Below are 11,417 nucleotides of genomic sequence, written 5' to 3'. Positions count from 1 at the left end.
GCTTCACGATTGTCCACCTGAGCACATTAAAAAAAACCTTCATCAAGAGTTTGAACCAGTCTAACCGTAGTTTTTTGTTGCGTGTGCACAAGCCTACTGAAATTTCTCGTCACAACGTCAATCCTTGTGGTCCCTGAAAGGATCCAGCAAAAAGCGCGTTCACTGTGTCACAGCATGAAAAAAAAAACACATTCGGAGAACAGGATCAGTTATAACTGGATGAACTACATAGTACGACGCGAGACGCCTAGGCTAGTGGTGTAAAATTTAGAACTGTACAACGCTGCCAGTGGAGTAACGCACATCGCCCTTACTCTTGTGTTGTAGCGTTTACGTTCATAAAGGCAACCGTTTACTCTACGACTCATTTCGTTCAACTTTCTTTCACTTACATATTCACCGTAGCAACAGAACAACATACATTCACTTTTCAAAGAAAGTTTTGAAACTTCTAGGGTGCTCTCCAAAAACATAGGCAAGAAGGAAAGGGAAAGGTGTTCCTATCTTGGAAACAAGTTTCATCTGTGGGCCTAAAAACAGCGTCTTGGATTACACCCTGGGTCAGGAGACTCCACCACGCCACCAGGCGCTTCCGAGGGACGAGACACGCTCGTGGGGACTTGCAGCATTAGCTTTGTATATATTTAAAATTAAATTGGTAATTATTGTATTGTAGACGAAATTTATTTTTCTACAACCTTAACGAACTCGTTTCATTTGTTGATTTTCACATTTGGTTGAGTAAGAGATTGGGTGAAAAGAGCAAATGCGTGTAGTATGACGACGAAGAGCAAGGGCAGAACGTTTTAGCTTGTATTTTAGATCGGAAATGCTGGGGTACTGGTAATAGTCTAAAACAATGAATCTGGTAGCACGGTTCTTGACAGACTCTAACATTTGAATATCGTTAGCCTGGTTAGGGTCATATATAGCAGGTGCATACTCAAGCTTCACTCTGACAATGCTTCATCAGCGATTACTTTAACGACAGGTGGCACTGTTTTGGATGAAAATTGTTTACAAGTGATAAAAATGTAACAACATGAAGAAGTATGTGTTCCTTGATATTTGAACAACGACTTGTGAGTGAGTTTGGTCAGAAGTTTTGTGCGTATGAGTGGTCACTTTTTTCAAAGACTGGACTGACCTTCTCAACACTCCTGTCTTGAAAACTCCACCTGTGTCGGGCGAGTACTGAAAAATGATTTACACTATGAAACCGTATACATGTATACTGCTTTACAGATTTCTCTGCAATTATTCGATCTACAACACTTGTTCTGGCTTTATGTGTATATGTCCTCAGAAATATCACGAGATGGCGTTAGTGGCTTTCGTATAGAAATTTGCAGCATAAACACAGAGTTGAGTGGAGCGAGGCGTCCGTCTGTTTTTCTGTTACCGACAGAAAGACGAACGGACAGAAAGACAGGTGGATGGCTATGCTTCACCTGAATTATCGATATTTACTGCGTGATATGCTGTGCAAGTTTTTTCAGTGGCGATGCTCTTTAGGGTCAGTGTTGCCATTGAGGTTTCAGTGAAATTCGCGAAACGGCGAGCGAAAAGTCAGCAAAATTTGCCATTTTGATTTAAAATTTGCCAACTCATTTCTACCGGGTCACCGTAGGCGCTCTGTGAAAGGGCGTCCATGCACCAGCAGCGTCGTTTAAGAATAGCGCCTCATAACAGAAGTTTGTGATGTTGCATTTGTATCGAATACAGGGCGATGCAGACGCTCCGACAACAGGGGTACGCCGTGCGTATTCTGCCTGCGAATATAGACTCTCGTTGCACCAGAATAACGAGTCCGATAATCGAAAAATAGATAGAAAACAATATAATAAGCTAGAAAATACTTTTTTAACCCTGGTGATGCCCGTACCGCGCTTTCTCTGCAGTCATGCTTATGCAACCCATTCTCCTCAATGCAGTTTCTGGTGGCTACCAAAAGAAGCCGAATTCTTGGCCGGCCCAAAAAATTATGTTGAAAATTTAGGTCTACACACCAAATCACGAAGTACTACCACATTGAAGAAGTCGAAAAGTATTGAAAACAGTTACAGCTGTAGTCACAACACGAGACCTAACCGTTAGCTAGCCACTTCTAAGTCAAAACTTTCAAGTAGCTTAGATTTCCTAGAGTACCTTAGATTTCCTATATCTCCGCTACGTGAAGCACTCCGTAGGCTTGTATACTGCTAAGATGTTGCTGGCGGACGCAACGTACGCTATTGCCTCAAGGATAGAGGTGATTTGAAAAACTAGAAAGACGTACTGAATTGCGCGTAAAGTGCGCCTTATAGATGAGAGTCTAAAACTCCAACAAAATTGAAATAGTGATGTTGCCCATTCGTACCGAAGACGCTGAGCGTAGAATGAATCACTCAAGAAAGACGTATAACAAAAATTGCCGGAAATTCACCATGTTGCCATTCGTAATTTTCGACCACCACGGGCGTTTCAAGTTCGCCAATTTGTTAAAACATAGCCCTATGTAGCAACCCTGCTTAGGGTGTGGATCGTTGCCTCATTCGTTCGTATGTAGTATGTAGTGTCTAATATGTATGTAGTCACCTCTAATTTACGAATTGCTCACTAGATGGCGTTGTGTGTCTACGTCCTTGGACGTAGACACACAGCGCTATCTACAGGCTGGCGATGCAGATTATAAAGGAAAGACTGCAGGCATGGATAGAGGATGAGGGGGTGCTTGGGGAACTGCAGAATGGGTTTCGGAAACACAGGAGGTTGGAAGACAATCTGTTCTCACTGACGCAGTGCGTCGAAATAGCAAAAAAAGAACGCAGGCCCCTGTGGCTAGCATTTTTGGATATCAAGGGAGCGTACGATAGCGTGGTTCAAGAGAAATGGTGGGGACTACTGGACACACTAGGCGTCGAACATGTAGTCACTAATCTTTTAAAGGATATGTATAAAGGTAACAAGGTAGTTATAAAGTGGGAAAAACAGGTATCCAAGCCTGCAGAGCTAAAACGGGGGCTTAGGCAGGGGTGTCTCCTGTCACCCTTATTATTCATGATGTACCTACAAGGATTTGAGGCCAAATTAGAGGGAAGTGGACTGGACTTCAACCTCTCTTTAGTCAAACAAGGAAAACTCATTGATCAGGCACTACCAGCATTAATGTACGCAGATGATATAGTGCTAATGGCCAACAACAAGGAAGATTTGCAGAGATTGATGGACGCCTGTGGTAATGAGAGAGATATTTAGATTTTAGAGTCAGTAAGGAAAAATCAGCAGTCATGATTTTCAATGACAACGATGGTAGTGAGCTTAGAATACAGGAGGTCACGCTAGAGATAACAGGTAAATACAAATATCTGGGCGTATTGATAAGCAATGGGACCGAGTACCGGAGAGAACACGAAATATACGTGATGACTAAAGGTAACAGGAATGCAGCAGTGAAGAAAAATAGGGCACTGTGGAATTACAATAGGTATGATGTTGTGAGAGGAATATGGAAAGGGGTCATGGTTCCTGGGCTGGCGTTCGGCAATGCCGTCTTGAGCATGAGATCAGAACTTCAAGCAAGATTAGAAATTAAGCAGCGTGGAATAGGTAGGCTTGCTTTAGGAGCTCACGGGAATACACCAAATCAGGGAGTACAAGGTTATATGGGATGGTCATCATTTGAGGGCAGGGAAGCTAGCAGCAAGATAAAACTTGAGAAGCGATTGAGAGAAATGGGAGAGGAGCTTTGGGCTAGGAAGGTTTTCAGCTACTTGTACATGAAGAATGTCGATACAAAATGGAGGAAGCGAACCAGTAAATTGACTGGTAAATACTTTGAAAACAGCAGGTGGCCAAACCGAAAAGAACTATCGGCTAAGAAGAAAGTGATGGAAACGGAGACTAACATGTGGACAATGGGCATGATTAAGAAGTCCGCACTAGAGATCTATCGAACTTTTAAACAGGAAATTGGCAAGGAAAGGATCTATGATAACACTAGAGGTAGTTCTCTACTGTTTGAGGCCAGGACGGGAGTACTGCGAACCAAGACGTATCGGGCCAAATACGAAGGGGTAGACACAGTATGCAGTGCGTGTGGAGAGGAAGAAGAAACTGCCGAACATTTGATAATGTTCTGTAAAGGGCTTCACCCTATAGTTCAGGATGATGGCGCAGAGTTTTTCAAAGCACTGGGGTTTAGGGACCGGGAGGGCAAAATAGACTTTAAGCGGGTAGGCTTAACTAGAAGGAGGTTATCTGATTGGTGGCTAAAGTCAAGGCACGAGTGAAAATTAAACTCTTCACTGCAAAGTACGAAACCTCAAACTCAATTTTCAAAAAAAAAAATAAATCTAGTTTTTAGTTCATTGTGTATTACGGCTTGGTGGTGCAAGCCACCGCCCGATCTAAAGGGTACAGCCATATCCATCCATCCATTCATCCATCCATCCTTGGAAATAATATGAATTCTTGGTATTCATGATTGCGACAGCGTTTATTCGAGGAAAAACCTCGCAAAACGAACCGGTAGAGCAAGTAAACAGATGATGACGATGATGATGGCACAGAGTGGCCATGAGAAAAAGGCAAGCAGATGATGGTGATTATGATCATACAGGTATGAAAACTATGTAAGTAAGAAACGCCCACAATATCACTAGAAGGCGTTAGTGGTTTCTGTGCGTGCTGTAGCGCGATATCTACTAGATACTCAGCCATGTCATCGCTCAGGTTAGAAAAGAGTCATATCGAAACCTGATCGGGTCCCAGGGGCGGTACCTTTCCTCATGTACCACCCCGGGACCCGATGAGGTATCGATAGTATGGAACAAGCAGGAATTGCCCTCGCCTTATGAAACCTCAGGTCCGCCTTCGTTCTAACAGATTTGAAAGCAGCCTACTGAAATGTTTGTAAAGACAACATTGGCCCAATTGCGCATAGACTTCTGACACAACTCCCGTCCTCACTCTCAGAGGTTGATTGGAAACAGCTAACATGAATACCCGGTCACAGCGGATTTAGAGGCAATGAGCTCGTTCAATCCTCGGCCCGAAAACTACTCTTCCGGACCTCTTACCCAGGCATATTCCACCCTCACTCGTCTATGCGTATGGACCCGCTCCTAATATGCACAGATATCCTAGAACATCAAAGACTCGAAAGACGAAAACTTCCACTCCCGGGGCCCCGCCGCGGTGGTCTAGTGGCTAAGGCACTCGGCTGCTGACCCGCAGGGCGCGGGTTCGAATCCCGGCTGCGGCGGCTGCATTTCCGATGGAGGCGGAAATGTTGTAGGCCCGTGTGCTCAGATTTGGGTGCACGTTAAAGAACCCCAGGTGGTCTAAATTTCCGGAGCCCTCCACTACGGCGTCTCTCATAATCATATAGTGGTTTTGGGACGTTAAACCCCACATATCAATCAATTCCACTCCCGGGGCCAAAGCTCAGTAAAAAATCTCAGGTAGCATGGCGTCGCCAGCAGACCTTGTGTTACCCAATTTATACATACTGTTCAAAATAGAGACCGACACATACGCACCACAGTGTAGGTTCTGTGCACAATAAAACAGCCACCGTGTACCACATGATATGGGAATGCCCAACAATCCACCTCTACAACCCAGAGCACAACACAACACTGTAGGGTTGGAGGTAGCTCTGTCCAGCTCCGATCAAGGACGCAAGAGGCTTTCGTGAGACTAGCAAGGGCAGCGGCCCGTGCCAATGGGATCCCGGACTTAGGATCCCACACGCCGACAATCCTTCCCTGGTCGCAAATAAATGTTTTATTTTCTTTCTCTCGCCAGCGGGATAGGAGCGGATGGAAAGAGAGGTAGACAGAATAATGAATGGATGGACGAATGGACAGTCGTATTGCTGGAGAGACAGAAAAACAGACAGACAGACAGACAGACAGACCAACAGACAGACACACAGACAGACAGACAGACAGACAGACTGACGGACGGACAGACGGACGGATGGATGGATGGACAGCCAGCAAGCCAGACAGACAGACAGACAGACATACAGACAGACAGACGGGTGCTTCACACCAATCATTATGATTTACTTCATTATTGTGCTGTCAATTTTCGCTATTTAAGATTGTTTTCATGATGACGTTATCAAGCACCACTCGTACCACATGGTATTATTAACCACTTCTGCTGGCGTGGAACGCTTTATATATTGGTAAAACTATCCAGAACAGTGGCATACATATCGGGCGTTTTTTCTCTGAAATTACCAAATGCACTTTATGTTAAACTGAGAAAAACGCACTTTATTCGTACTGAGAATACGTTCAAAACTGCTAAAACACATTTATACCAGTCTGTTCCTTTTCTCCAAATACCGCAAATCTATATTTTCGTTTAAATCTACATAACCTAGTTTGTCAGTATTCTGGAATAAACTTGCATTTGGCTTATATAGATTAGTACAAGTCTTATTGGCAAGAATTAGCTTGTAAAATAAGTGTAACTGATTCAAATGTGTGGCGTAGGGATACATTCACATAAAATTACCATCATCCTTGAGCTTCCCTCGGTGCCTTGCTTTGTCGCTAGAGCATAATTTGATTTCTAGCTTTGAACAACGGGCGGTCCTTGTTGTCCACTATTCTCAAAAAGCACACTAATCTCGACTCTCATGAGTGTTTTATTGTTCTTGGAATCTGCTGAAGGCCTTAAAAAGTGTTTCAGTTCGTTTCATTCCAAGCCCTTCTTCTTATTTATGCTCCTCCTTCTTCAAGAACTAGATAGATGCTCAAGGTATTCATTCATTAGGTTTTTTATTTCACATATACCTTGTTCGGGCAAACAGAGGAGATGATAGTGTCGCTTTAACTCGAAAGGAATCGATAAGAGGCAGAAATAGGTACAAAAGTTAGCGTCTTACTCTATAAAAATGAGTTTTGACATTGAACATCATGTATTTCAGTAAGTTCTGACGCGCCCCGGAAAACCTGCTCGCGGAACGTAAACACGATAATAAAGGATCTACGACACAATTGAAACAGATTGGGGTAGACCATGTTGGTTGACTTGGTCACGATTATCAGAACAGTGCTGGTTTGGTGAATGTGCCTCAGTTAAAAACAGTTGGAGCAATTGATCATTTTTCATTAGACGCGGTCCTTTCGAGTTCATGTTACTACATCGAACAGCCCCACTTAGATTAGTAATGTTCGAGAAGTTCAAGATACTTGGGGTGTTTAATGTTTGCGTAAATTTATTCCGATTTCAGTTTCAGCATTGGCTTTAAAAATGGCTCATGTGTACCTACTAGTTATTGCGCAAGTCCTTTTTTATAAACTTCGGAGAGAGTAGCTCGGAACGCAAGCAGAGCTTTACTAAATAAATGTGTTTCAGATTGACAAACAGAAAAAAAAAACAGTGCAGGGATAGGCAAATGACACTAGCGACGTGTTGTTTTTGGTTATATTTTCCTCAATGCAAGGAAACGTTCTCGGAATAATCAAAATTATTGCTATGTGAAGAATGATAAACTGGAGACATAACCGAAACAATATAGCATAAGGCAACATTTTTATACAAAATACACGAAGCCGTTTACATCACTATTTACAAATCTGTTTTATCACCAGGCACCCACGTTCCGCAGACTGCCGCCCACCAAGCCGTGCAACCGTTGCCGTGCGTTCTATGCTACGCGCCTTAGTCTGTCTAAAGGCTGAGGTACCACTTCGAAGTTGCGCCTTCCTCAGCTACTTCGACAGGTTCGTGGGTGGTAGAAGGAGAGGAACCGAGCATTCCCGGAAAAAGCGCAAAGCGTGCACGCTCTCCACTATGGCTGTCGCTCTCCGCTGTAAGAGCACCGCTCTGGCAAAATTGTGTCCACGGACAGCGCCGGTTTCTCCAAACAGAACCACTCCCAGCGACTCAGCGGTGGACACTGAGTGAACCACAATGCCGAGTTTGGATGGTGAGCTGCATATCCAAGGCATTATAGCAATCAAATAACGTTTTGGTATGCATCAACGAGGCGCGCATAATCTTCATGAACGCACATGCTTCGGCCTTAAAAACAAACAAGTTGCAATAAACATTTATCAGCACAGTTTCTCACAAACCTGTTAGGATGCGTTTCCTTTTATTCTTTTTTGTAGAGCGCGACGGATCTCTGGCAAGTATGTTCCAGCCGGTGGAGCCATTGCTCTCATCGGCTCTTGCTGGGCTCTCTGTGGCAGGTAATCAACGAACATGCGCATGTTCCTACATTTATGGAAACGTCGGATGAATGATTGGTCGGATTTTAGGTGAGTGTCTAGCCTGGCGATGGGCCCACACGAGCAATGCAGCGACGCAAGCCGGTCAGGAGACGCGGAGTTGACCAGTTTGTTGCCGGAAGCTCATGTATGAATCAGGAGCTGTTCTATTTGTAAATTGCATTGTAGAACCAAGGTCGGTCTGTCAATGCACGCGGGCGTTTAGTTTTAAAATATTATTCTATTACCTAAAAATATTTTCATATCCATCAATCTTTTTTTGCTACTTTTAAAATCATCGAACCAGGAGACGCTTGGTAAGCCGTAAACATGTACAAAGAAATCGCGAGTGGTGATGTCATATTGAAATTCAGACATATAAACCGTGACGTCATAGAATATAATGGCGTCGGCCAGCTTTAACGCAGTTTCTCAACATTATATATGAAATACAATCCCATTTTAGGAGGCCTGAGCACGCGAAGTATAGGCAGAATATTTTTCGCGTAGTTCACTAACATAAAGAAAACCAACAAGGAAATTCGGGAGATCAACAAGTGACGAATCAGTGAGAGCCTTAAAAATAAAGCTTTTGAGCTAGATCTCGCGAATACTCCAAAAGAACACCAGTATAATTTATTACAAATAGTAAATCTGAGCCAAAAGTATCGTTGAGTTACAATAATAGATCTAATCCGAATCATTCCTTCCACTTACAGTCTTCAGTCAGGAAGTGCGTAAACTTTGCACGTCGTTTGGTAGACAGCATGTGTGTGCACTGGTCTCACCTTTCTTTTGCTTTTCTGTTTGACGGAAGCGAGCATCAAAAGCTTGCACGATCTGGTCAAGTGTTTGGTGATAACCCACTTAATTTCGGCAGCTGCCAATGTGGATAACACTGAGCAAATAAAGGATAGCTGTGTGGCGGCCTATGCCACTGCGGCGTACATCCTTCCTAGCCTAATTGATGACATTATTTAGGCGCTTTCACAGAAATCAGCTGCTAAAATCTTAGCAATGGCTAAATCTTTGTCGCGACATCCTTGGCTCCGTATGCAAAAAACTTTACCTGCCCTCGGAAAACACCGTTGAACGAGAATTTATCCGTCGAAGCGCTGCGGCAGCCTCACACTCTCGCTCAAGGAACAGTGATGCAGCAGGCGTCGGCTCGAAAAAGGGGCCACATTGAACAAAGTGCAGTGTAGCCCACATGCATTCTGAATCCGGAAACTGTGGGTGCCTGCGTCGAATCTCTTATCCAGCGTGGGGTTGCAGTGGACGTGGCTTTGCATGACTGAAGCTCGGGGTGGCCACGCTGTCTCGCCTTCTACCTTCTTGCGATCTGCAGGCCTACGAACAACTGCACGTGAAGGCGTGGTTATCGTGGCGCAAGCGATGATGATCATGATGGCCTCAATTTATGTCTCCCACACGTTCTGGGTCATTGGCCTAAAAACGAAAAATCAGAGAGAATAACACATAAATTGTAAATGCAATGAAACGTGAAAAGGTTCGAGCAAATTACTTGTACCGAATGAAAGCTTTGGGGTGGAAACTACCTTGATGCGATTAAAAATTTTTTATGACAGATTAGATACCCCGATAATGTGCTGTACAATTTCTGTAGCTGCACCTCTGCTGCTGATGATAGTCATGCTGTTCCACCAAGGCATCAACAGCGGAGGATTCACTGAGAAGCGGGCAATAGATTACAAGAGAGAGAAATGCAACAAACAAAAAGACAGGGCGGTTGAACTGGTAGAAGAACCGGTCTGCTACCTTGATGTGATAGGTTAAAACCTATGTAATAACACTTTATTGAGACACTAAGAATAGTCGCCACGACCTGCGGCCTCCTTCCGTGCTCTGGATGATAGCATGACTTACCTCGAAAAGTCTGTTCAATTGCAGCAGCTTCTCTTTAGGTTAGCAAACACATATAAATGATTGAATCAATATACTTCATTTAAAGACCAGCAGTTTTCACCGGGTGAGGTAGAGAAAGAGGGGAATTTGTCAGTTTTTATTAAAACGCCAACACTGCGTCTAATCAGCGTCTAGTGCGTGCCAGTTGGTACAAATACTTGTGCGTTGTTTGGTGATTACAGCAACGCACGCGGCGCCATGTAGCCGCGCTCCGAAGCTGTCAAACGGTGATACACTGCGACGGAGGGCCTGTTCCAATACTCACCATAGATGGATAAATAGACAGCTAAATGTACGGCAGCCATCTGAAGTCCCATTCCAATTCTCAATTAGCCGGAAAAATAGACAGTTTCGATAAGAAGGCATCTTAGACAAATACAATGCAGGCTACATTCCTGTCTAGACAAGCTGGCGGCTCAGTGAATCACTAAGATAAATCAAATCTTGCCAAATTGGTCGTCTGCACACATGCAGACGCTTCCCCAGACACTCAATGTGAGTAACGATTATTTGTTTTTATTTCAACACGAATGGCTAGAAAATGCGACTGTCAGGTTTGTTTATTTTAGCTTTTTTTTTTCGACACGAGGTGGCGCATCATCACGTAAAAGACGTCCAGATGCGTTCCAATTTTCGGACAGAATGAGCTCGGTGCTGTCTTCTAAGCAGTCTGCGTAGACTGTCTACGGGCTGTCTAAGAATTGAAACACAGCCGCAGTTCAGTCTGTGAGTAGTCATGAACCAATGAACCAGTCTTCACACTCCGCGACGCTGACGTGCACGCTCGTGACATCACCGTCTAGTTCGCAATTTCGACTTACCACTGCGCCACCTATAGTCAGTGAAATGATCGAATACAGGGCAGCTGGAGGGTGTATTCAACACACCTTAAGAAACTCGCTGCTTTGGACATCTCACCAGTAGACCTCTCCCTTTTCGTGGAAGTTCAGAGCAACGCATCAGAATCACCTGGTATCACGATTGTTCAAATGGGCGCATTTAAAAAAAAACCATCACTAAAATGCTGCAAATGGTGCATTCGAACCCGTCGAACCGTTGTTTTTTGTTGCGTGTGCGCAAGCCGGCTGTCAACACTCGTCACAACGTCACACGCTGTGCTAACTGAAAGGATCCAGCAAGAAGCGCGTTCACTGTGTCACAGCATGAAGAAAACATATTTGGAGAACTGGATGAGTTATAACCGGATGAACTTCGCAGTAGGATGCGAGACGCCTTGGCTAGTGGTGTAAAGTATAGAACTGCACAACGTTGCCA

Source organism: Rhipicephalus microplus, chromosome 1 (assembly GCF_043290135.1).
Source record: "Rhipicephalus microplus isolate Deutch F79 chromosome 1, USDA_Rmic, whole genome shotgun sequence".
Lineage (NCBI taxonomy): Eukaryota > Metazoa > Arthropoda > Arachnida > Ixodida > Ixodidae > Rhipicephalus > Rhipicephalus microplus.
The sequence above is the reverse complement of the archived record's forward strand: the minus strand, read 5'-3'. Positions refer to the sequence as shown.